Source organism: Arachis stenosperma, chromosome 10 (assembly GCF_014773155.1).
Source record: "Arachis stenosperma cultivar V10309 chromosome 10, arast.V10309.gnm1.PFL2, whole genome shotgun sequence".
Classification (NCBI taxonomy): domain Eukaryota; kingdom Viridiplantae; phylum Streptophyta; class Magnoliopsida; order Fabales; family Fabaceae; genus Arachis; species Arachis stenosperma.
In genome coordinates, this window is record NC_080386.1 from 67759502 (window position 1) to 67782147 (window position 22646).

At 37.7% G+C, this 22646-nt stretch overlaps 1 non-coding gene across 1 annotated transcript; it reads right to left on the bottom strand.

The window, feature by feature from the left end:
• Positions 1-217: 217 nt before the first annotated feature.
• LOC130958560 (small nucleolar RNA R71) lies at positions 218-321 on the bottom strand. The gene has a single exon (XR_009077673.1). It is a non-coding gene; the product is annotated as a small nucleolar RNA R71 (small nucleolar RNA).
• Positions 322-22646: the final 22325 nt, after the last annotated feature.

Below are 22646 nucleotides of genomic sequence, written 5' to 3' on the forward strand. Positions count from 1 at the left end.
AGATCCCTACCAGTTTTTAACTTAGTTCTTGTAGATCTGTGAGACTGTTAAGACTAATGGAGTAGATCCTGAAGTCTACATGCTCATGCTTTTCCCTTTTGCTGTAAAAGACAGAGCTAGAGCATGGTTGGACTCTCAACCTAAAGATAGCCTGGACTCCTGGGATAAGCTGGTCACGGTCTTCTTGGCTAAGTTCTTTCCTCCTCAAAAGCTGAGCAAGCTTAGAGTGGATGTTCAGACCTTTAAACAAAAAGATGGTGAATCCCTCTATGAAGCTTGGGAGAGATACAAGCAGGTGACCAAAAGATGTCCTTATGACATGTTTTAAGAATGGACCATGATAGATATATTCTATTATGGTCTATCTGAGTTCTCTAAGGTGTCATTGGACCATTCTGCAGGTGGATCCATTCACCTAAAAAAAACACCTGCAGAAGCTCAAGAACTTATTGACATGGTTGCAAATAACCAGTTCATGTACACTTCTGTGAGGAATTCCGTGAATAATGGGACACCTAAAAGGAAGGAAGTTCTTGAAATTGATGCTCTGAATGCAATTTTGGTTCAGAACAAAATGTTGACTCAGCAAGTCAACATGATTTCTCAAAGTCTGAATGGATGGCAAAATGCATCCAACAGTACTAAAGAGGCATCTTCTGAAGAAGAAACTTATGATCCTGAGAACCCTGCAATAGCAGAGGTAAATTATATGGGTGAACCTTATGGAAACACCTATAATTCATCATGGAGAAATCATCCAAATTTCTCATGGAAGGATCAACAAAAGCCTCAACAAGGCTTTAATAATGCTGGAAGAAATAGGCTCAGCAATATCAAGCCTTATCCATCATCTTCTCAGCAATAGACAGAGAATTATGAATAGAATACCTCTAACTTAGCAAATTTAGTCTCTGATTTGTCTAAGGCCACTTTAAGTTTCATGAATAAAACAAGGTCCTCCATCAAAAATCGGAGGCACAAGTGGGGCAGCTGAGTAAGAAAATCACTGAAACCCCTCCTAGTACTCTCCCAAGAAATACTGAAGAGAATCCAAAAAGAGAGTGCAAGGCCATTGATATAATCAATATGGCCGAACCTAGAGAGGAAGGAGAGGACGTGAATCCCAATGAGGAATACCTCATGGGACGTCTCTCAAGCAAGAAGGAGTTCCCTATTGAGGACCCAAGGGAATCTGAGGCTCATATAGAGACCATAGAGATCCCATTAAACTTCCTTCTACCATTCATGAGCTCTGAAGACTATTCTTCCTCTGAAGAGGATGAAGATATAACTGGAGAGCAAGTTTCTCAATATCTAGGAGCTATCATGAAGCTGAATACAAAGTTATTTGGTAATGAGACTTGGGAAGGTGAACCTTCCTTGCTCATCAGTGAACTAGATACATGGGTTCAGCAAACCTTGCCTCAAAAGAGACAAGATCCTGGCAAATTCTTAATATCCTATACCATAGGCACCATGACCTTTGAAAAGGTTTTGTGTGACCTAGGGTCAAGCATAAATCTTATGCCACTCTCTGTAATGGAGAAGCTGGGGATCATTGAGGTATAGCCTACCATACTCTCATTACAAATGGAAGACAAGTCAGTAAGACAAGCTTATGGATTAGTAGAGGACGTGTTAGTAATGGTTGAGGGCCTTTACATCCCTGCTGATTTCATAATCTTAGACACTAGGAAGGAGGAGGATGAATGCATCATCCTGGGAAGACCTTTCCTAGCCATATCAGGAGCCGTGATAGATGTTAACAAAGGAGAATTAGTCCTTCAATTGAATGGGGACTACCTTGTGTTTAAAACCCAAGGTTATCTTTCTGTAAACATGGAAAAAAGACACCATAAGCTTCTCTCAATACAGAGCCAAACAAAGCCCCCACATTCAAACTCTAAGTTTGGTGTTGGGAGGCCCTCATCATGCTCTGAACATCTATGAGGCTCCATGAGAGCCCACTGTCAAGTTAGTGACATTAAAAGAGCGCTTATTGGGAGGCAACCCAATTTTTATTTATCTAATTTTACTTTTATTTTATCGTTATTTCATGTTTTATTAGGTTCATGATCATGTAGAGTCACGAAAAAAATACTAAAATTAAAAACAGAATCAAAAACAGCAGAAGAAAAATCACACCCTGGATGAAGGACTTACTGGCGTTTAAACGCCAGTAAGGAGCATCTGGCTGGTGTTCAACGCCAGAACAGAGCATGGATATGGCGTTGAACGCCAGAAACAAGCAACATCCCAGCGTTCAAACACCAGGAATGTTCCCTAAGGAGAGCTGGCGCTGAACGCCAGAAACAAGCATGGACCTGGCGTTCAACGCCAGAAACATGCTGCACATGGGCGTTGAACGCCCAGAATGAGCATCACTTCGGCGTTTAAATGCCAGAATTATATGCAAAGGCATTCTACATGCCTAATTGGTGCAGGGATGTAAATTCTTGACACCCCAGGATCTGTGGACCCCACAGGATCATCTCAGGATCTGTGGACCCCAAAGGATCCCCACCTACCTCCACTCACCTTCCCTCCTCATAATCCTATAACACCCTTTCCCAAAAACCCTTCACCAATCACTTCAATCTCTCTTCCCCATCACCTCTTCACCACTCACATCAATCCACTCTTTCCCATAAACCCCACCTACCTTCAAAATTCAAAATTTCTTTCCCACCCAAACTAACCTTAAATAGCCGAACCTACTCCCTCTCCCCTCACTATATAAACCCCCCATTCTTCTTCATTTTCACACAACACAACCCCCTCTTCTATACCTTGGCCGAATACACTTCCCCCACTCTCCTCCATATTTTCTCTTCTTCTTCCTCTATTATTTCTTCTCTTGCTCAAGGGCGAGCAATATTTTAAGTTTGGTGTGGTAAAAACATAGCTTTTTGTTTTTCCATAACCACCTATGGCACCTAAGACCGGAGAAACCTCTAGAAAAGGGAAAGGGAAGACAAAAGCTTCCACCTCCGAGTCATGGGAGATGGAGAGATTCATCTCTAAAGCCCATCAAGACCACTTCTATGATGTTGTGGCCAAGAAGAAGGTGATCCCCGAGGTCCCTTTCAAACTCAAGAAAAATGAGTATCCGGAGATCCGACATGAGATCCAAAGAAGAAGTTGGGAAGTTCTAACCAACCCCATTCAACAAGTTGGAATCTTAATGGTTCAAGAGTTCTATGCCAATGCATGGATCACTAGGAACCATGATCAAAGTATGAACCCGAATCCAAAGAATTATCTTACAATGGTTCGGGGGAAATACTTAGATTTTAGTCCGAAAAATGTGAGATTAGCGTTCAACTTTCCCATGATGCAAGGAGATGCACGCCCCTACACTAGAAGGGTCAACTTTGATCAAAGATTGGGCCAAGTCCTTATGGACATATGTGTGGAAGGAGCTCAATGGAAAAGAGACTCCAAAGGCAAGCCAGTTCAATTAAGAATACTGGACCTCAAGCCTATGGCTAGAGGATGGTTGGAGTTCATCCAACGCTCCATCATCCCCACTAGCAACCGATCTAAAGTTACTGTAGATCGGGCCATCATGATTCATAGCATTCTGAATGGAGAGGAAGTAGAAGTTCATGAAGTCATCTCCCTTGAACTCTACAAAATAACCGAAAAGCCCTCTACCTTGGCAAGGCTAGCTTTTTCTCATCTTATTTGCCATCTATGTTACTCAACTGGAGTCATCATAGAAGGAGACATCCCCATTGAGGAGGACAAGCCCATCACTAAGAAAATGATGGAGCAAACAAGAGAGCCCACTCATGGAACCCAAGAGATGCATGAGGAAGCTCATCACCAGGAAATCCCGGAGATGCCTCAAGGGATGCACTTTCCTCCCAACAACTATTGGGAATAACTCAATACTTCTCTAGAAGATTTGAGTTACAATATGGATAAATTAAGGGTGGAACATCAAGAGCACTCCATCATTCTCCATGAAATTAGAGAAGATCAAAGAACAATGAGGGAGGAGCAACAAAGGCAAGGAAGAGACATAGAAGAACTCAAGGACATCATTGGTTCTTCAAGAAGAAAGCGCCACCATCACTAAGGTGGATTCATTCCTTGTTCTTATTTTTTCTGTTTTTCGTTTTCTATGCTATATGTGTGTTTATGTTTTTGTCTCTACTTCATGATCATTAGTATGTAGTAACTATGTCTTAAGGCTATAAATAATTCCATGAATCCTTCACCCCTCTTAAATGAAAAATGTTTCTAATTCAAAAGAAAAAGAAGTACATGAATTTCGAAATTATCCTTGAATTTAGTTTAATTATATTGATGTGGTGACAATACTTTTTGTTTTCTGAATGAATGCTTGAACAGTGCATATTTTTTATCTTGTTGTTTATGAATGTTAAAATTGTTGGCTCTTGAAAGAATGATGAAAAAGAGAAATGTTATTGATGATCTGAAAAATCATAAAATTGATTCTTGAAGCAAAAAAAAGCAGTGAAAAAGCAAAAGCTTGCAAAAAAAAATTTTGCAAAAAAAAGAAAAAAAAAAGAAAAAGCAAGCAGAAAAAGCCAATAGCCCTTAAAACCAAAAGGCAAGGGTAAAAAGGATCTAAGGCTTTGAGCATCAACGGATAGGAGGGCCCAAGGAAATAAAATCCAGGCCTAAGCGGCTAAATCAAGCTGTCCCTAACCATGTGCCTGTGGCATGAAGGTCCAAGTGAAAAGCTTGAGACTGAGTGGTTAAAATCGTGATCCAAAGCAAAAAGAGTGTGCTTAAGAACCCTAGACACCTCTAACTGGGGACTTTAGCAAAGCTGAGTCACAATCTGAAAAGGTTCATCCAGTTATGTGTCTGTGGCATTTATGTATCTGGTGGTAATACTGGAAAAATTGATATGCCAAAAACTGTTCTAAATTCCTATAGAAGCCAATCGTTCTAAACTTCAAAGGACAAAGTGAGATGCCAAAACTGTTCAGAAGCAAAAAGCTACAAGTCCCGCTCATCAAATTAGAATTAATATTAATTGATATTTTGAGACGTATAGTATGTTCTCTTCTTTTTATCCTAATTGATTTTCAGTTCCTTGGGGACAAGCAACAATTTAAATTTGGTGTTGTGATGAGCAAATAATTTATACGCTTTTTGGCATTGTTTTTAAGTAGTTTTTAGTAGGATCTAGCTACTTTTAGGGATGTTTTCATTAGTTTTTATGCTAAATTCACATTTCTGGACTTTACTATGAGTTTGTGTGTTTTTCTGTAATTTCAGGTATTTTCTGGCTGAAATTGAGGGACCTGAGCAAAACTCTGAAAGAAGGCTGACAAAGGACTGCTGATGCTGTTGGATTCTGACCTCCCTACACTCGAAATGAATTTTCTAGAGCTACAAAACTCCAAATGGCGCTCTCTCAACGGTGTTGGAAAGTACACATCCAGAGCTTTCTAGCAATATATAATAGTCCGTACTTTATTTGAGATTAGACGATGTAAATTGACGCTCAACGCCAGTTTCATGCTGTATTCTGGAGTCAAATGCGAGAAACACGTCACGAACCAGAGTTGAACGCCAAAAACATGTTACAACTTGGCGTTCAACTCCAAAAGAAGCCTCAGCTCGTGTAAAGATCAAGCTCAGCCCAAACACACACCAAGTGGACCTCGGAAGTGGATTTATGCATCAATTACTTACTTCTGTAAACCCTAGTAGCTAGTTTAGTATAAATAGAACTTTTTACTAGTGTATTAGACGTCTTTGGATTATCTAGTCTTGGACTATCTAGTTCTTTTGACCATTCGGTCTTTCATGGGGGGCTGGCCATTCGGCCATGCCTGGACCTTCATCACTTATGTATTTTCAACGGTGGAGTTTCTACACACCATAGATTAAGGGTGTGGAGCTCTGCTATACCTCAAGTTTTAATACAATTACTACTATTTTCTATTCAATTCGATTTATTCTTGTTCTAAGATACCATTCGTACTTCAACCTGATGGATGTGATGATCCGTGACACTCATCATCATCCATCCTTATGAACGTGTGCCTGACAACCACTTCCGTTCTACAAGCGGGAGCTAGGATGCGTATCTCTTGGATTCCTGATACACGACGCATGGTTGCCCTCACCTGACAACCGAGCCTTCCATCCCGTGAGATCAGAGTCTTCGTGGTATACGCTAGAATTGATGGCGGAATTCATGAGAATCCTGAAAGTCTAAACCTTTTCTGTGGTATTCCGAGTAGGATTCTGGGATTGAATGACTGTGGCGAGCTTCAAACGCACGATTGTTGGGCGTGATGACAAACGCAAAAGAATCAAGGGATTCTATTCCGACATGATCGAGAACCGACAGATGATTAGCCGTGCTGTGACAGAGCATTTGGACCTTTTTCACTGAGAGGATGGGATGTAGCCATTGACAACGGTGATGCCCTACATACAGCTTGCCATAGAAAGGAGTGACAAAGATTGGATAAAAGCAGTAGGAAAGCAGAGATTCAGAAGGAACACAGCACCTCCATACACTTATCTAAAATTCCCACCATTGAATTACATGGGTAACTCTATCTTTATTTTCTGCTTTATTATTTATTTTTCGAAATCTCCATAACATTTATTATCCGCCTGACTGAGATTTACAAGATGACCATAGCTTGCTTCATACCAACAATCTCTGTGGGATCGACCCTTACTCACGTAAGGTATTACTTGGACGACCCAATGCACTTGCTGGTTAGTTGTGCGGAGTTGAGACTAAGTGTGATTCACGTTTGAGAGCGCTACCAAGTTTTTGGCGCCATTGTTGATGATCATAATTTCGTGCACCATCCAGCAATGGTGCCAAAAAATTGACAGAGGAAAATCGTCAGTTAGAAATTTTCACAAAATAATCTCCTCAAAGTATAGATCCAAACTAATAAACAACCCTCAATCAAAGTTTAATTTGTTTGTCACTTAAGTTAAACCAATAAAAACTTTAACCCTCGGGTCGTCTCTCAAAGGAATTGCTGGGAAGTGTGCATATTATTGGTTTTGGGAAAGTATTTTTGGGGTTTTGAGATTGATAAACAAGAAGTTAAAGCTAACAAGTAAGAAAGGTCTTGGCAAGGGTTGAGAATTGGAATTCCTATCTTCATTGTCATCCTCAATTGTGATGGTAAGTGTAAATTATTCTCACTTAGTTAACCTCTAACAAATGAAAGAAAGTCAAGTGAATACAATTAACTTGAGTTCACAAGTCCTAGCCAACTCATAGTGAAAGAGTAGAATTAGTGAAATTCAAGCCAACTAGCAACCTTCAATTACCAATCAACAAGAGATTTTGACAATTCAAGAGTCTTTAAATTACCAACCCAAGTCAAGAATACAAAAACCTACTCTAAAATCCAACTAAGCATTTTATCAAACACTTGGAAGATATAAAATGAAAGCATGGTAAAATTACAAGAATAATAAAATCTAACACTACCAAATGCAGGATAAAAATAATAGCAACTCAGTTAAATAATAAGAAAAGAAACATGAAAAGGAATCAATTGCATTAAAAAAAATGAAAATTAACAAGATTTCAATAATATAAAAGTAACAAAATACAAGAAATACAAAATACAACTAAGAAAGCAAGGATGTAGTAACAACAATTTGTAATGGAAACTAAATCAAGACAAGAATTAAAACTTAAAACTAAGAGAAATTTAATCTAATCTATCTTAATTCTAGAGAGAATAGAGAGCTTATCTCTCTAGAATATACCCTAAAACATGATTTTAACTAAACCTAATTGCTCTCCCTTCATCCTTCATGAATTTGGCCTCTAATAGCTTCAGAAATGAATGGATTGGACTTTGGCAGGTCCAGAAATTTCCCCCAGTGTCTTCTCCTTAATGAATTATGTGATCACATTCGTGCGTAGGCATGCCTGACCATGCGTACGCATGGCTGTAGAAAAATTCAATCGTGCGTGCGCATGGCTATAAAAATTGCAACGTGCGTACGCATGAAATCTTGTGCATACGCATGGCTATAAAACACTCCAAACTTTATTTCTTCATGAATTATTCACTTTTCCATCCTTTCTCCTCACTCCTTCAATCCATACTTTTCTTGGAAATCCGAAATCACTTCATCAAACATATCGAGGCATTGAATAGAATTAAAGTGAATTAAAATTAGCAAATTTAGGACCTAAAAAGCATATTTTCAATCTTAAGCACAATTTTGGAAGAATTCACAAAACCAAGCTATTTTGGTGCATAAATGCAAGAAAAATCAATAAAATCCACCCAACTAGAGCAAATAAATACCATGAAATGTGAATTTATTACCACAAGGAGTGGTTGGTAAGTCCCTTGTTCTTTTCTTTTTTCTGTTGATTCATTCTGGTTTAGTAGTTAAACTTTACAATTATTCTGGTTTATGACAGACTGAAGTTGTGTTTCTGGGTCAACTGAGTCACCCGCACCTGGTGAATTTGATTGGATACGGCTGTGAAGAGGAATATAGGCTTCTGGTATATAAGTGTTTACCACGAGGCAGCTTAGAGAATTAACTCTTTAGAAGTATGTTGTTGGGTTAATTACTGTTTAATTTGTTTGACTATATTAATGTATTTAATATGCTAATGTGTCTGAGTTTTAATGAAATTGCAGGATACTCTGCATCAACGCCATGGTTAACAAGAATTAAGATTGCTGTTGGAGCAGCGAAAGATCTATCCTTTCTCTATGTGTAATGGTATTTTACCCGAATTCAATGCGTAATGATGCATGTCCTTTGTAGCTATATATGCTTCTTCAACCTATTGTATATCATATTGCATATCATTTTTCTAGTTATAAAAAATTGAAGTAGCACCAAGAATTGTGCTAACTTTATTTTTTAAGCCGACATAATTTTGATAATTTACACAACTATTTTTAGTTTGGTTTCTAACCATTTTCAATTTGATTTTTTAATTTTTATAATTGCGAATGTCATTATAAATATTTTTCTAATTACTTTTTTATATAATTATGCATGATAATATTAAGGATGATAATGAAGATTAAGTTATTTATCATTGTGGTTTATCAGTTAAAATGGAGTAATGTTGGGAATGGATATATGTATGGTTGACTAATGACTTTTATTAGAAGATACTTATGTAGGATATAATATTTTATTTTTTCATAGAGTATTAGTAGTAAATTCTAAATGGTCTTATGCTTATTTTGATATGGCTATGCTTAATTTAGTGTGAGATGTATGAATATTCAAAATTAACTTCATTCTAGTACTTTTGGTTCATTATAAATATATTTTGTCTACAGATAATTTTTATTATTTAAAAAGATTATTTAGTATAATTATGTATTTATTTTTATTTTATAATATTTAACTCATTTAATTAAAAATATAGAATTATATATGTAATCATATTACAAAAATTATATATATACAAAAATAAAAAAAAATAATGAGGGACTAAGGCTATACTTATATAGAGTAGCTATGGTATACAATGTGACTACGCTTTACAGGTGATGCAGGAGCAAGGATAAGTGTAGCCTATTCTGGTAAGCATAGAAGCTAAAAATGGGAGCCTGTTTAAAACTTAAAATCGCATAACCTTTCAAAAATACTTTTACGTTGAAAACACGCACGTGCAGACACACACACAAACACACACACACACACACACACACACACACACACACACACACACATATATATATATATATATATATATATATATATATATATATATATATATATATATACATACCAGATACAATACTTTATAATTAGATACATATACATAACAATAACTTATAAACATACATATCACAAATTCCTATCCCTCTTACAAAATTGGTAAAGATAAAGGCTAGGGAAAAAATATTAATAACTAAGATAATACAAAGATATCGAATAAACAGAAAGTTAAATAACTTTTCTGAAATTTCATCACCCATATCCTGAAAAAGAAACACCTGTAGGGAAGTGAGAACATCGTCCTCGCTGGTTCTCACTATAGAGTTACAAAATTGCTATAATAAGATACGTAAAATAAAATTTTTTTAAAGTACATTGATCATTGCTCGTCTTATGTATCTTCTCAAATACCTAGGCTCATATTCAAAAATCCAAAAATCCTTTTTTTAAAAAGAGAGAACTTAGTTAACTCCTCAAAATCCAAAACTTTTTTTCTTTCTGGTAAAACCTTAAAAGTTTTCCTAAATAGTATGAATGACCAACCTGTCCCAAGCATAGGTTCAATTAAGTCTATGCTGTAAGATTTTGATTTTTCATACTTTACTAGACCATAAACATAAAAAAAGTTACCTACGCGGTATAAGTGATCATCCTGTTCCATGCATAGATTCATTAAGTCTATGCTAAACCATTCAAATACTTTATACGGAACTAGACCTCAAATATACCAATCACAGCCTTAGGCCCATCCAAATCCAACACGACCCCCGACCCAAACAACTCAATCATCAACCAATTCAAAAAAAACCAACCAATCAAACTCAATCACAATTAATGTAGTTCAAGCATAATCAAGAGCAATTACAACAAGTATAACAGTTAGTAGTTAACATAAGTATTCACATAGGCAAACCAATTACAATATGCACACCCAAACAATGTCAAATAGATGCAAATGATAAATGTCTATCATACTGGCTGTGATATCACATTGTCGGTTCAATTACCAATCCGACACATTCCCATGGGAATGTCGCCTTCCAATCACGAATATAGCTATGGGAACCCACCACAGATATAGTGTCGGGCACACTACTGTGATCTGAAAGGATGCGAGCGGGATACTCTACCTCCGACCTCACATCTACACGTAAGAGGAATTAAGCAACCACCCACACGTGGGCGCCGCAACCTCAACAAGCGGGATTAACCAACCGTCCTTGCCAGGCACAAGCAACTTATCAACAATCTCAATAATATCCACAATCCATCAGGCTAAAAATATTATTTAAGAAAAATCATTCTTGACCCATTTACTTTCAAATAAGAAACATACTCATTTAACATCTTGCCTAGAACCACTTTTCTCAAGTCAACTTTCTTTTCCAAAGCAGAACCACTTTTTGCAATATCTTTCCAAAACTTCAAAACAACTTCAAAATCATGCCAACTTCAAAATTTCTTCTAAAAGACTCAAAATCATTCCTTCTAAATCAGGATTTGGTGATGAAATTCCTTAGCAGAGTCTTAAGACTTTAAGGGAGAATAACCTAACTCATTTCCTTAAATTTATTGAAAACCTCTAAAATCTTAGCTTCTTGATTTGAAAAAATAAAATAGTTTAAACCAAAAACAAGTCTTGTATCCAAATATTCCGTACCAATTTCAAAACCAACTTACTTAAACCGAAACCAAATCATTTAAACCGAAAACCAGTTTCAATTTCATTCTTTAAGTGTTTTTAAAGGCCCGGAAATTGTTTTAGTTTTACGAAAGCAAAGTTTTAGAGAGTCTTTCAAACTTTTCCTAAAACATCGTCAAGTGAAAATAGTTACTCGAAATTCAAGTTTCTTTTAAATCCACTAATACTCCTCCAAATCTGTTTACTTAAATCAAATTTCAAAACATAAGAATTTTCATCTTTAAATCAACTTTAAAACATAATTCTTTTCTTAAATAAATTACATTCAAAATATAATAATTTTCTTAATAAAATAAATCAAACATAATTCATTTATCAGTAATTCAATTCAAAGCATAATTCATTATTTTCAAAATAACGTTTTAAAACAAAGTCTCGGATTTTATAAAAATTTCGGCAGCATCTCCCCTAAAACATGGACTTTGCCACCTTTTTCAGGTCTCAACTAAACCAATCCTCAACTCTTTCCAACAGGTTCAAGACCAAATCAGTTTTCAATAAAACCAAATCTAGACTTTTAAATATTAAAATCATTTCAAATCAAACCAATCAGAAATCTCCATTTTTACAAAATTAGACATTATTTCAATCAAGCAGACAACCATATTCATTCAAGACAAATCAGACAATGCATAAGACTTACATAATCACCAGAAAAGCATTTCGCTCATCATATCAATTTATAACAATTCCAATCTAAAATAAATTAGTTTGTAGAAAAAGCCCCTGATGCCAAGGCATCATGGCCTGTTTTTCTATGCTTTTTTAGTAGATTTTAATTCAGTTTTCATACAATTTCTCTTGTTAAAAGAGCAAAAGCATGAAAAATCTCTGCATGAAACAAAATCTCAAGCATAGGTGAATTTTAGTTAATATACAGGGGAAATACGATAAAATAGATCACACTAAGTGAAGTTATGATTTTGAGCATTATTAACACACTTAGTATAGTGAAGTTTATCTTGTATGTTACTTTGATACACTTTTTTTGTTTGATTTCATACCAAAAGAAGTAGAGAAGAGCCACGTTAGTGGCCAAAATTAGTGCCACTAACATGGCCATTAACGTGGAAGGAAAGAAAGTTTGGAACGTTAGTGGGAACGTTAATGGCATTAACTTTGAAGAAGGAGAGCATGAAAAGTTAGTGACAACGTTAACACCACTAACTTTAGCAAAGCAAATGAAGACCCATATTAGTGGCCACGTTAACACCACTAACTTTAGCAAAGCAAAGAAGGCCTACGTTAGTGGCCACGTTAGTGCCACTAACGTGGGCAAAATCTCATCCGGCAGCCTGACCATGCCTTCTTCAAACAAGAATAACTTGAGCCACAAAGCTCCAAATGAGGTGATTCCAGTGGCATTGAAAAGTAGGATTCCAGAGCTTTCCAAGCATACCTACATGGTGGACACTAAATTTGAGGGAGAAAACCTGTCCCGAAAGTGCAAAGATGAACATGGTATCAACCTGTAGTAAGGCCGGCTGACCTCTTCAACTTCCAAGAAGTGTAACTCGAGCTGTAGAGATCCAAATGATGTGCTTCCAAGGACGTTGGAAAGAGGACATCCAGGACTTTTCAACAATATATAATAGTATGGGATGGACACTAAGTTTGAGCTTTAGAACCTGGCAATATTAATCCCTTGAACGCTGACGTTAGTGTGGCTAACGTTGCCAAAAATGCCAGTGACGGCGCCAGTGACCCTGTCCCTTTCAAAGGATAATAACTTGAGTTACAGAGGTCCAATTGAGGTGATTTCAGTTGCGTTAGAAAGCTGATATTTAAGGCTTTCCAATGATATATAATACTCTATAGTGGGCATGAAATTGAAGCACAAATAATAGGCATCTTTTAAGCCCTAAAAAATACCAACTGAGTAGCAAGTGTGACGTTAGTGCCACTAACTTCAGCACTAACGCCAAACTTGTAGCGTTGGTGTGGCTAACGGTAGCAATAATGCGAAGTCACCCTAGACCTCAATTTGATTTACTTCTCTCTCAAGCTCACTTCAAAGTTCAAGCAAGCAAAGGCTACAATTGTCAACCAATCAAGGCCACCAGAAGCATCTAGAATAGTTAATTTTCATTTCATTGTAATTTGCTTTTAATTTTAATTTTATTTTGTAATTTAGAAGAGCCTATATAAATGTCTTAGTTTCTACATTGAATTCACGCTGGATTGGAGGGGAGTCCAGGGTCATGCATACACATCCCCTGACACACACCATTCATCACTCTTCTTTCTTTTCTTTTCTTTTCTGCTTTTTAGTAGTGTAGCTTTACTTTGTAATGTCCATTTATGAATTTGGCAGTTTCAATTTCAGTTTTTATCTTCATCTTTATTTTTCTGCACTCCTTTTCTTTTCTGTTTGAGTGGAGCAAAAACAACTAACTCTTTTAATTAGGTTAGAGAGCTTTGTTACAATTCAATGGATTAATTTATTTTTATCATTAATCTTCTTCGGTCTTTTCACTTGATTTTTCTAGAAAGCTTTCGTTCTTCATTCAATTGAGCAATTATCTCGACAGAGAAGTTGTTCAAAATTTGATCTCCTCTGAACCTTGGAAGAGGAATGAGGAGATCGTGCTAGAAATGCTTTCTCATGTTGGACCGGATTGGGGTTTGGATAGATATTGTGACATTTTATCCTACCAACACTTTGATTTGGAAATTCATGTGGTATAATTAGTGACCATACTTCATATCTTTCCATGAGCAATTAAATCAAGGAATTGGGCAATTGTTCAAGCTTAGAGAGATGGATTGCCAAGGAATTGGGATGCAATCACCTATGATTGCCAAAGAGATCAATGAATGCATTGAATGAGGAAGAGATGAAAGCAATTGATCCGGAGATTGCAATATTTTTCTATCCCAATGATTTCTTTTCTTTTTACTTATTGTTATTTACCTTCTTGTATTTTACATTCCTGTCATTCTTCTTTCCTGTACTTTATTTCTTTTCTTTATTTTCTGTCAATTTATATTTCCTTGTTGCTTATCACTCCAATATGATTCGTCTAACTAGGATATACAATTAACCATTGATTGCTTAATCCGTTAATCCATGTGGGATTCGACCTCACTCTATTATGAGTTTTTACTTGACGACAATTCGGTATACTTGCCGAGGGAGATTTGTAGCGATACAAGTTCTCGTGCAACAAGTTTATGGCGCCGTTGCCGGGGATTAATTGTGATTAACAAACTATCGATTGGTTGATTACCTAGATTAGACATTTTCTTTTGTTTTGCTTTGTTCATGTAATTGCTTTTGTTCTTTATTTTCTATGCTCTCTAACTGTTTGTGTTAATGCCTCACCAAGAAGCCCCTGTTTGTGATAGCTCTAGCTCTTGGTGATTTTGTTATTAATACAACAGTTTCTTTTACTTAGCTTATTTTCAAATAAAATTGGCATATGGTTACATTCTAAGTTTGGTGTTGCCCTACAACAATCTGTTTTTCAATCTTTTTGGATACTTGCATCAAGTCTAAGAGAAAGTGTCACACTAAGTTTGGTGTGCCATTTATTTTTCTATGCAATGTATCCAAAAACACCACTTGTTTGTATAATCATAATGTCTGTGCTTCTTTGGCCTGCAATGCTATTGGTGGACGAAATTGTGATCACATGTTCTTTATACTTTGATGAGTTTACTCTTAGGGCACTGTTTATTTTCACAACTCCGTTCAACTAACCAGCAAGTGTACTGGGTCGTCCAAGTAATACCTTACGTGAGTAAGGGTCGAATCCACAGAGATTGTTGGTATGAAGCAAGCTATGGTCACCTTGTAAATCTCAGTTAGGGAGATTAAAGGGTAATTGTGATTATTAGAATAAAATAAATAATAAATAATAAAAAGGATAGAAATACTTATGCAGATTCATTGGTGAGAATTTCAGTTAAGTATATGAAGATGCTGTATGGCTCACGGACGCCTGCTCTCCTACTGCTTCTACTCAATCCTTCTTACTCCTTTCCATGGCAAGCTTTGTATAGGGGTTCACCATCAGCTGTGGCTACTTTCATCCTCTCGGGAAAATATCCTATGCGGTTGTCAGTCGCACAGCTAATCATCTGGAGGCATCACCCATGGTTGATGGCTACATCCCATCCTCGCAGTGAAAGCTAATGCTCACACACTCTGTCACAGTACGGCTAATCACCGATTGGTTCCCGCTCCTACTGGAATAGAATCCCTTGATTCTTTTGCGTCTGTCACTAACGCCCAGCAGGTTGCAAGTTTGAAGCACGTCACAGTCATTCATTACCGGAATCCTACTCGGAATACCACAGACAAGGTTGGACTTTCCGAATCCTCATAAATGCCGCCATCTATCTAGCTTATACCACGAAGATTCTGTTGGTGAATCTAAGAGATACACATTCAAGCTCTGTTGCATGTAGAACGGAAGTGGTTGTAAATCACGCGCGTTCATCAGTGAGAATGATGATGAGGGTTATCTAACTCATCACATTCATCATGTTCTTGGGTACGAATGAATATCTTGGAATAAGAATAAGATAGAGACCGAATAAAAGATAATAGAACTTCATTAATACTTGAGGTACAGCAGAGCTCCACACCCTTAATCTATGGTGTGCAGAAACTCCACCGTTGAAAATACATAAGCAGAAGGTTCAGGCATGGCCGAATGGCCAGCCCCCTTAAACGTGATCAATAGTCTCTTAGGATAAAGAATTATACAAAACTGAGACCAAAGATGTCTCTTACATTAGTAAATCATCCTATTTATAATAAACTAGCTCCTAGGGTTTACATGAGTAAGTAATTGATGCATAAATCCACTTCCGGGGCCCACTTGGTGTGTGATTGGGCTGAGCTTGATCTATCCACGAGCTGAGGCTTCTCCTGGAGTTGAACTTTGAGTTATGACGTGTTTTGGGCGTTCAACTCCGGATCACGACGTTTTTCTGGCGTTTAACTTTGGAAAGGAGCATGTACTTGGCGTTCAACGCCAAGTTACGTCGTCATTCTTCGAATGAAGTATGAACTATTATATATTGCTGGAAAGCCCTGGATGTCTACTTTCCAACGCCGTTGAGAGCGCGCCATTTAGAGTTCTGTAGCTCCAGAAAATCCATTTCGAGTGCAGGGAGGTCAGAATCCAACAGCATCAGCAGTCCTTTTGTCAGCCTTTTTCAGAGTTTTGCTCAAATCCCTCAATTTCAGTCAGAATTTACCTGAAATCACAGAAAAACACACAAACTCATAGTAAAGTCCAGAAATGTCAATTTAACATAAAAACTAAGGAAAACATCCCTAAAAGTAGCTCAAACGTACTAAAAACTATATAAAAACAATGCCAAAAAGCGTATAAATTATCCGCTCATCACAACACCAAACTTAAATTGTTGCTTGTCCCCAAGCAACTGAAAATCAAATAGGATAAAAAGAAGAGAATATACTATAAATTCCAGAATATCAATGAATATTAATTTAATTAGATGAGCGGGACTTGTAGCTTTTTGCTTCTGAACAGTTTTGGCATCTCACTTTTTCCTTTGAAGTTCAGAGTGATTGGCATCTCTAGGAACTTAGAATTTTGGATAGTGTTATTGACTTTCCTAGTTAAGCATGTTGATTCTTGAACACAGCTACTTTTGAGTCTTGGCTGTGGCCCTAAGCACTTTGTTTTCCAGTATTACCACCGGATACATAAATGCCACAGACACATAACTGGGTGAACCTTTTCAGATTGTGACTCAGCTTTGCTAGAGTCCCCAGTTAGTGGTGTCCAGAGCTCTTAAGCACACTCTTTTGCTTTGGATCACGACTTTAACCATTCAGTCTCAAGCTTTTCACTTGGACCTTCATGACACAAGCACATGGTTAGGGACAGCTTGATTTAGCCGCTTAGGCCTGGATTTAATTTCCTTGGGCCCTCCTATCCATTGATGCTCAAAGCCTTGGATCCTTTGCTTTTTAAAGTTTTCGCCATTTTTTTTTTGCTGCTTTTTCTTACTTCAAGAATCAATTTCATGATGTTTTTCAGATCATCAATAACATTTCTCTTTGTTCATCATTCTTTCAAGAGCCAACAATTTTAACACTCATAAACAACAATATCCAAAGACATATGCACTGTTCAAGCATTCATTCAGAAAGCAAAAATTATTATCACCATATCAATATAATTAAACTAAATTCAATAATAATTTCGAAAATTTTGTACTTCTTGTTCTTTTGAATTAAAACATTTTTCTTTTAAGAGAGGTGAAGGACTAATGGATTTTATTCATAGCTTTAAGGCATGGTTACATACTAATGATCATGAAACAAAGACACAAAACATAGATAAACACAATAATAATAAAAAAACCGAAACAGAAAGAAATAAAGAACAAGGAATGAATCCACCTTTAGTGGCATCTTCTTCTTGAAGGACCAATGATGTTCTTCAACTCTTCTATGTCCCTTCCTTGCCTTTGTTGCTCCTCCCTCATTGCTCTTTGATCTTCTCTTATTTCTTGGAGAATGATGGAGTGCTCATGATGTTCCACCCTTAATTGTTCAACATTATGGCTCAAATCTTCTAAAGAGGTATTGAGTTGCTCCCAATAGTTGTTGGGAGGAAAGTTCATTCCTTGAGGCATTTGTTGATGATGAACCTCCTCATGTTCTTCTTGATGGCCGTGAGGAACTTCTCTGGTTTGCTCCATCCTTTTCTTGGTGATGGGCTTGTCTTCTTCAATGGAGACATCTCCATCTATGATAACTCCAGCTGAGTAACATAAATGGCATATAAGGTGGGGGAAGGCTAGCCGTGCCATGTGTGAAGGCTTGTCAGCTATTTTGTAGAGTTCATTGGAGATGACTTCATGAACTTCCACTTCCTCTCCAATCATGATGCTATGAACCATGATGGCCCGATCCACAGTAACTTCAGATCGGTTGCTTGTAGGGATGATGGATCTTTGGATGAATTCCAACCATCCTCTAGCTACAGGCTTGAGGTCCAGTCTTCTTAGTTGGACTGGCTTGCCTTTGGAGTCTATTCTCCATTGGGCGCCTTCCACACAAATGTCCCTAAGGACTTGGTCCAACCTTTGATCAAAGTTGACCCTTCTAGTGTAGGGGTGTTCATCACCTTGCATCATAGGTAAATGAAACGCCAACCTCACATTCTCCGGACTAAAATCCAAGTATTTCCCCCTAACCATTGTGAGATAATTCTTTGGACTTGGGTTCATACCTTGGTCATGGTTCCTAGTGATCCATGCATTGGCATAGAACTCTTGAACCATTAAAATTCCAACTTGTTGTATGGGGTTGGCTAGGACTTCCCAACCTCTTCTTTGAATATCAAGTCGGATTTCCGGATACTCATTTTTCTTGAGTTTGAAAGGGACCTCAGAGATCACCTTCTTCTTTGCCACAACATCATAGAAGTGGTCTTGATGGCTCTTGGAGATGAATCTTTCCCTCTCCCATGACTCGGAGGTGGAAGCTTTTGCTTTCCCTTTCCCTTTTCTTGAGGAAACTCCGGCCTTAGGTGCCATTGGTAATGGAAAAACGAAAAAAAGCTTATGCTTTTACCACACCAAACTTAAAATTTGCTCGTCCTCGAGCAAGAAAGAAAAGAATAGTAGAAGAAGAAGAAGAGAATATGGTAGAGAGGGAGAGAGTAGGTTCGGCTATGTGGGAGAAGAAGGTGTTTGTGTTGTGTGAAAATGATGAAGAATGGGAGGGTATTTATAGTGAGAGGGGAGGGTTAGTGTTCGGCCATTTTGGGTGGGAATGGGTGGGAAATTGAATTTGAATTTTATGAGGGTAGGTGGGGTTTATGGGGAAGAGGAGGTTGATGTGAATGGTGAATGGGGTAATTGGGAAGAGGAATTGAGGTGATTGGTGAAGGGTGTTGGGAAGTGTGATATGGGGAAGAATGAGATTTGGATTAGTAGAGTGTGATTAGGATTAAAAGGAATATGGTAGGTGGGGATCCTGTGGGGTCCACAGATCCTGAGGTGAAAACAAATACCATTCCTTCACCATATAGGCATGTAACATGCCTTCATGCATCATCCTGGCGTTCAAACGCCCATTGGTGCATGTTCTGGGCGTTCAACGCCCATGTAATGCATGTTTCTGGCGTTGAACGCCAGTTTCATGCTTGTTCCTGGCGTTCAGCGCCAGCTTGTCCTCTTCGTGCACCATCCTGGCATTTAACGCCAGGTTGTTGCTTGTTTTGGGCGTTCAACGCCAGAATGGTGCTCTGTTCTGGCGTTGAACGCCAGACAGATGCATCTTACTGGCGTTGAACGCCAGTCTGCGCTGCCTCCAGGGTGAAAAATTTTTTTCTTCTGTTTTTGACTCTGTTTTTAATTTATTTTGATTTTTTTTCGTGACTTCTCATGATCATGTACCTATTTAAACACAAAAATAACAAAGAAACAAAATAAAATAAAATTAGATAAATAAAATTGGGTTGCCTCCCAACAAGCGCTTCTTTAATGTCAATAGCTTGACAGTGGCCCTCATGGAGCCACAAGGTGATCAGGTCAATTTAAGTGTGGTCCCAACACCAAACTTAGAGTTTGGATATGGGGTATGAACACCAAACTTAGAGTTTGGTTGTGGCCTCACAACACCAAACTTAGAGTTTGACTGTGTGGGCTCTTCTTCTTGACTCTGAATTGAGAGAAGCTCTTCATGCTTACTCTCTTTTGTCACAGAGGGATGGCCATGTGCCTTAAACACAAGGTAGTCCCCATTCAATTGAAGGACTAACTCACCTTTGTTGACATCTATCACAGCTCCTGCTGTGGCTAGGAAAGGTCTTCCTAGGATGATGCATTCATCATCTTCCTTCCTAGTGTCTAGGATTATGAAATCAGTAGGGATGTAAAGGCCTTCAACCTTTACTAGCACGTCCTCTACTAATCCATAAGCTTGTCTCATTGACTTGTCTGCCAATTGTAATGAGAACAAAGCAGGTTGTACCTCAATGATTCCCAGCTTCTCCATTACAGAGAGTGGCATAAGGTTTATCCCTGACCCAAGATCACATAGAGCTTTTTCAAAGCTCATGGTGCCAATGGTGCAAGGTATTAAGAACTTGCCAGGATCTTGTTTCTTTTGAGGTAGAGTTCTCTGAATCCAAGTATCTAGTTCACTAATGAGCAAGGGAGGTTCACTTTCCCAAGTCTCATTACCAAACAATTTGGCATTCAGCTTCATGATAGCTCCTAAATATTGAGTAACTTGCTCTCCAGTTACATCTTCATCCTCTTCAGAGGATGAATAGTCCTCAGAGCTCATGAATGGCAGAAGGAGATTTAAAGGAATCTCTATGGTCTCTAGGTGAGCCTCAGATTCCTCAGGATCCTTAATAGGGAACTCCTTCTTGCTTGAGGGACATCCCAGGAGGTCTTCCTCACTAGGATTTTCGTCCTCCTCCTCCCTTGTGCATTCGGCCATATTGACTATGTCAATGGCCTTGCACTCTCCTTTTGGATTTTCTTCTGTATTGCTTGGGAGAGTACTGGGAGGAGTTTCAATGACTTTCTTACTCAGCTGACCCACTTGTGCCTCCAAATTTCTAATGGAAGATCTTGTTTCATTCATGAAACTGAAAGTGGCCTTTGACAGATCAGAGACTATATTGGCTAAATTAGAATTGTTTTGTTCAGAGTTCTCTGTCTGTTGCTGAGAAGATGATGGATATGGCTTGCTATTGCCCAGCCTATTGCGTCCACCATTGTTAAAACCTTGTTGAGGTTTTTGTTGATCCTTTCAGGAGAAATTTGGATGATTTCTCCATGATGAGTTATAGGTGTTTCCATAAGGTTCACCTAAGTAATTAACCTCTGCCATAGCAGGGTTCTCAGGATCATAAGCTTCTTCAGAAGCTGCCTCTCTAGTACTGTTGGATGCATGTTGCAACCCATTCAGATTTTGAGAGATCATGTTGACCTGTTGAGTCAACACCTTGTTCTGAGCCAATATGGCATTCAGAGCATCAATTTCAAGAACTCCTTTCTTCTGAGGTACCCCATTATTCACGGAATTTCTCTCAGAGGTGTACATGAACTGGTTGTTTGCAACCATGTCAATGAGTTCTTGAGCCTCTTCAGGCGTTTTCTTCAGGTGAATAGATCCACCTGCAGAATGGTCCAATGACATTTTCGAAAATTCAGAGAGACCATAATAAAATATATCTAATATGGTCCATTCTGAAAACATGTCAGATGGACATCTTTTAGTCAGCTGCTTATATCTTTCCCAAGCTTCATAAAGGGATTCACCATCTTTTTGTTTGAAGGTTTGAACATCCACTCTCAGCTTGCTCAGCTTTTGAGGAGGAAAGAATTTATCCAGGAATGCAGTGACAAGCTTATCCCATGAGTCCAGGCTATCCTTGGGTTGTGAATCCAACCATACTCTAGCTCTGTCTCTTACAGCAAAAGGGAAAAGCAAGAGTTTGTAGACTTCAGGATCAACTCCATTCGTCTTTACAGTCTCACATATCTGCAAGAATTCAGTTAGAAACTGATAAGGATCTTCAGATGGAAGTCCATAAAACTTGCAGTTTTGTTGCATTAAAGCAACTAGTTGAGGCTTAAGCTCAAAGTTATTGGCTCCAATGGCAGGAATGGAGATGCTTCTTCCATCAAACTTGGACGTTGGCTTTGTGAAGTCACCAAGCATTCTCCTTGCATTATTATTATTATTTCCGTCTGCCATCTCTTTCTCTTGTTCGAAAATTTCAAGAAGGGTTCTTCTGGATTGTTGTAATTTAGCTTCTCTTAATTTTCTCTTCAGAGTCCTTTCAGGTTCTGGATCAATTTCAACAAGAGTGCCTTTATCCTTGTTCCTGCTCATATGAAAGAGAAGAAAACAAGAAAAGAAAAAGGGATCCTCTATGTCACAGTATAGAGATTCCTTTATGTTAGTAGAAAAAGAAAGGGGTATAAGAAAGAAGAAGGATGGATTCGGATTTATGGATGAAGAGAGGTGAAGAGAAGTGTTAGTAATTAAATAATTAAATAGAAGAAGAAAGGAGAAGAGAAAATTCGAAAATAATTTTTGAAAAGGAGTTAGTGATTTTCGAAAATTAGAGATAAAATGTAATTAAAATTAAAACATGAAACAATTAATTAATTAAAAATAATTTTTGAAAAAGAGAGAGATATTTTCGAAAATAGAAGAGGAAAAAGTAGTTAGGTAGTTTTGAAAAAGATAAGAAACAAACAAAAAGTTAGTTAGTTGATTGAAAAAGATTTGAAATTA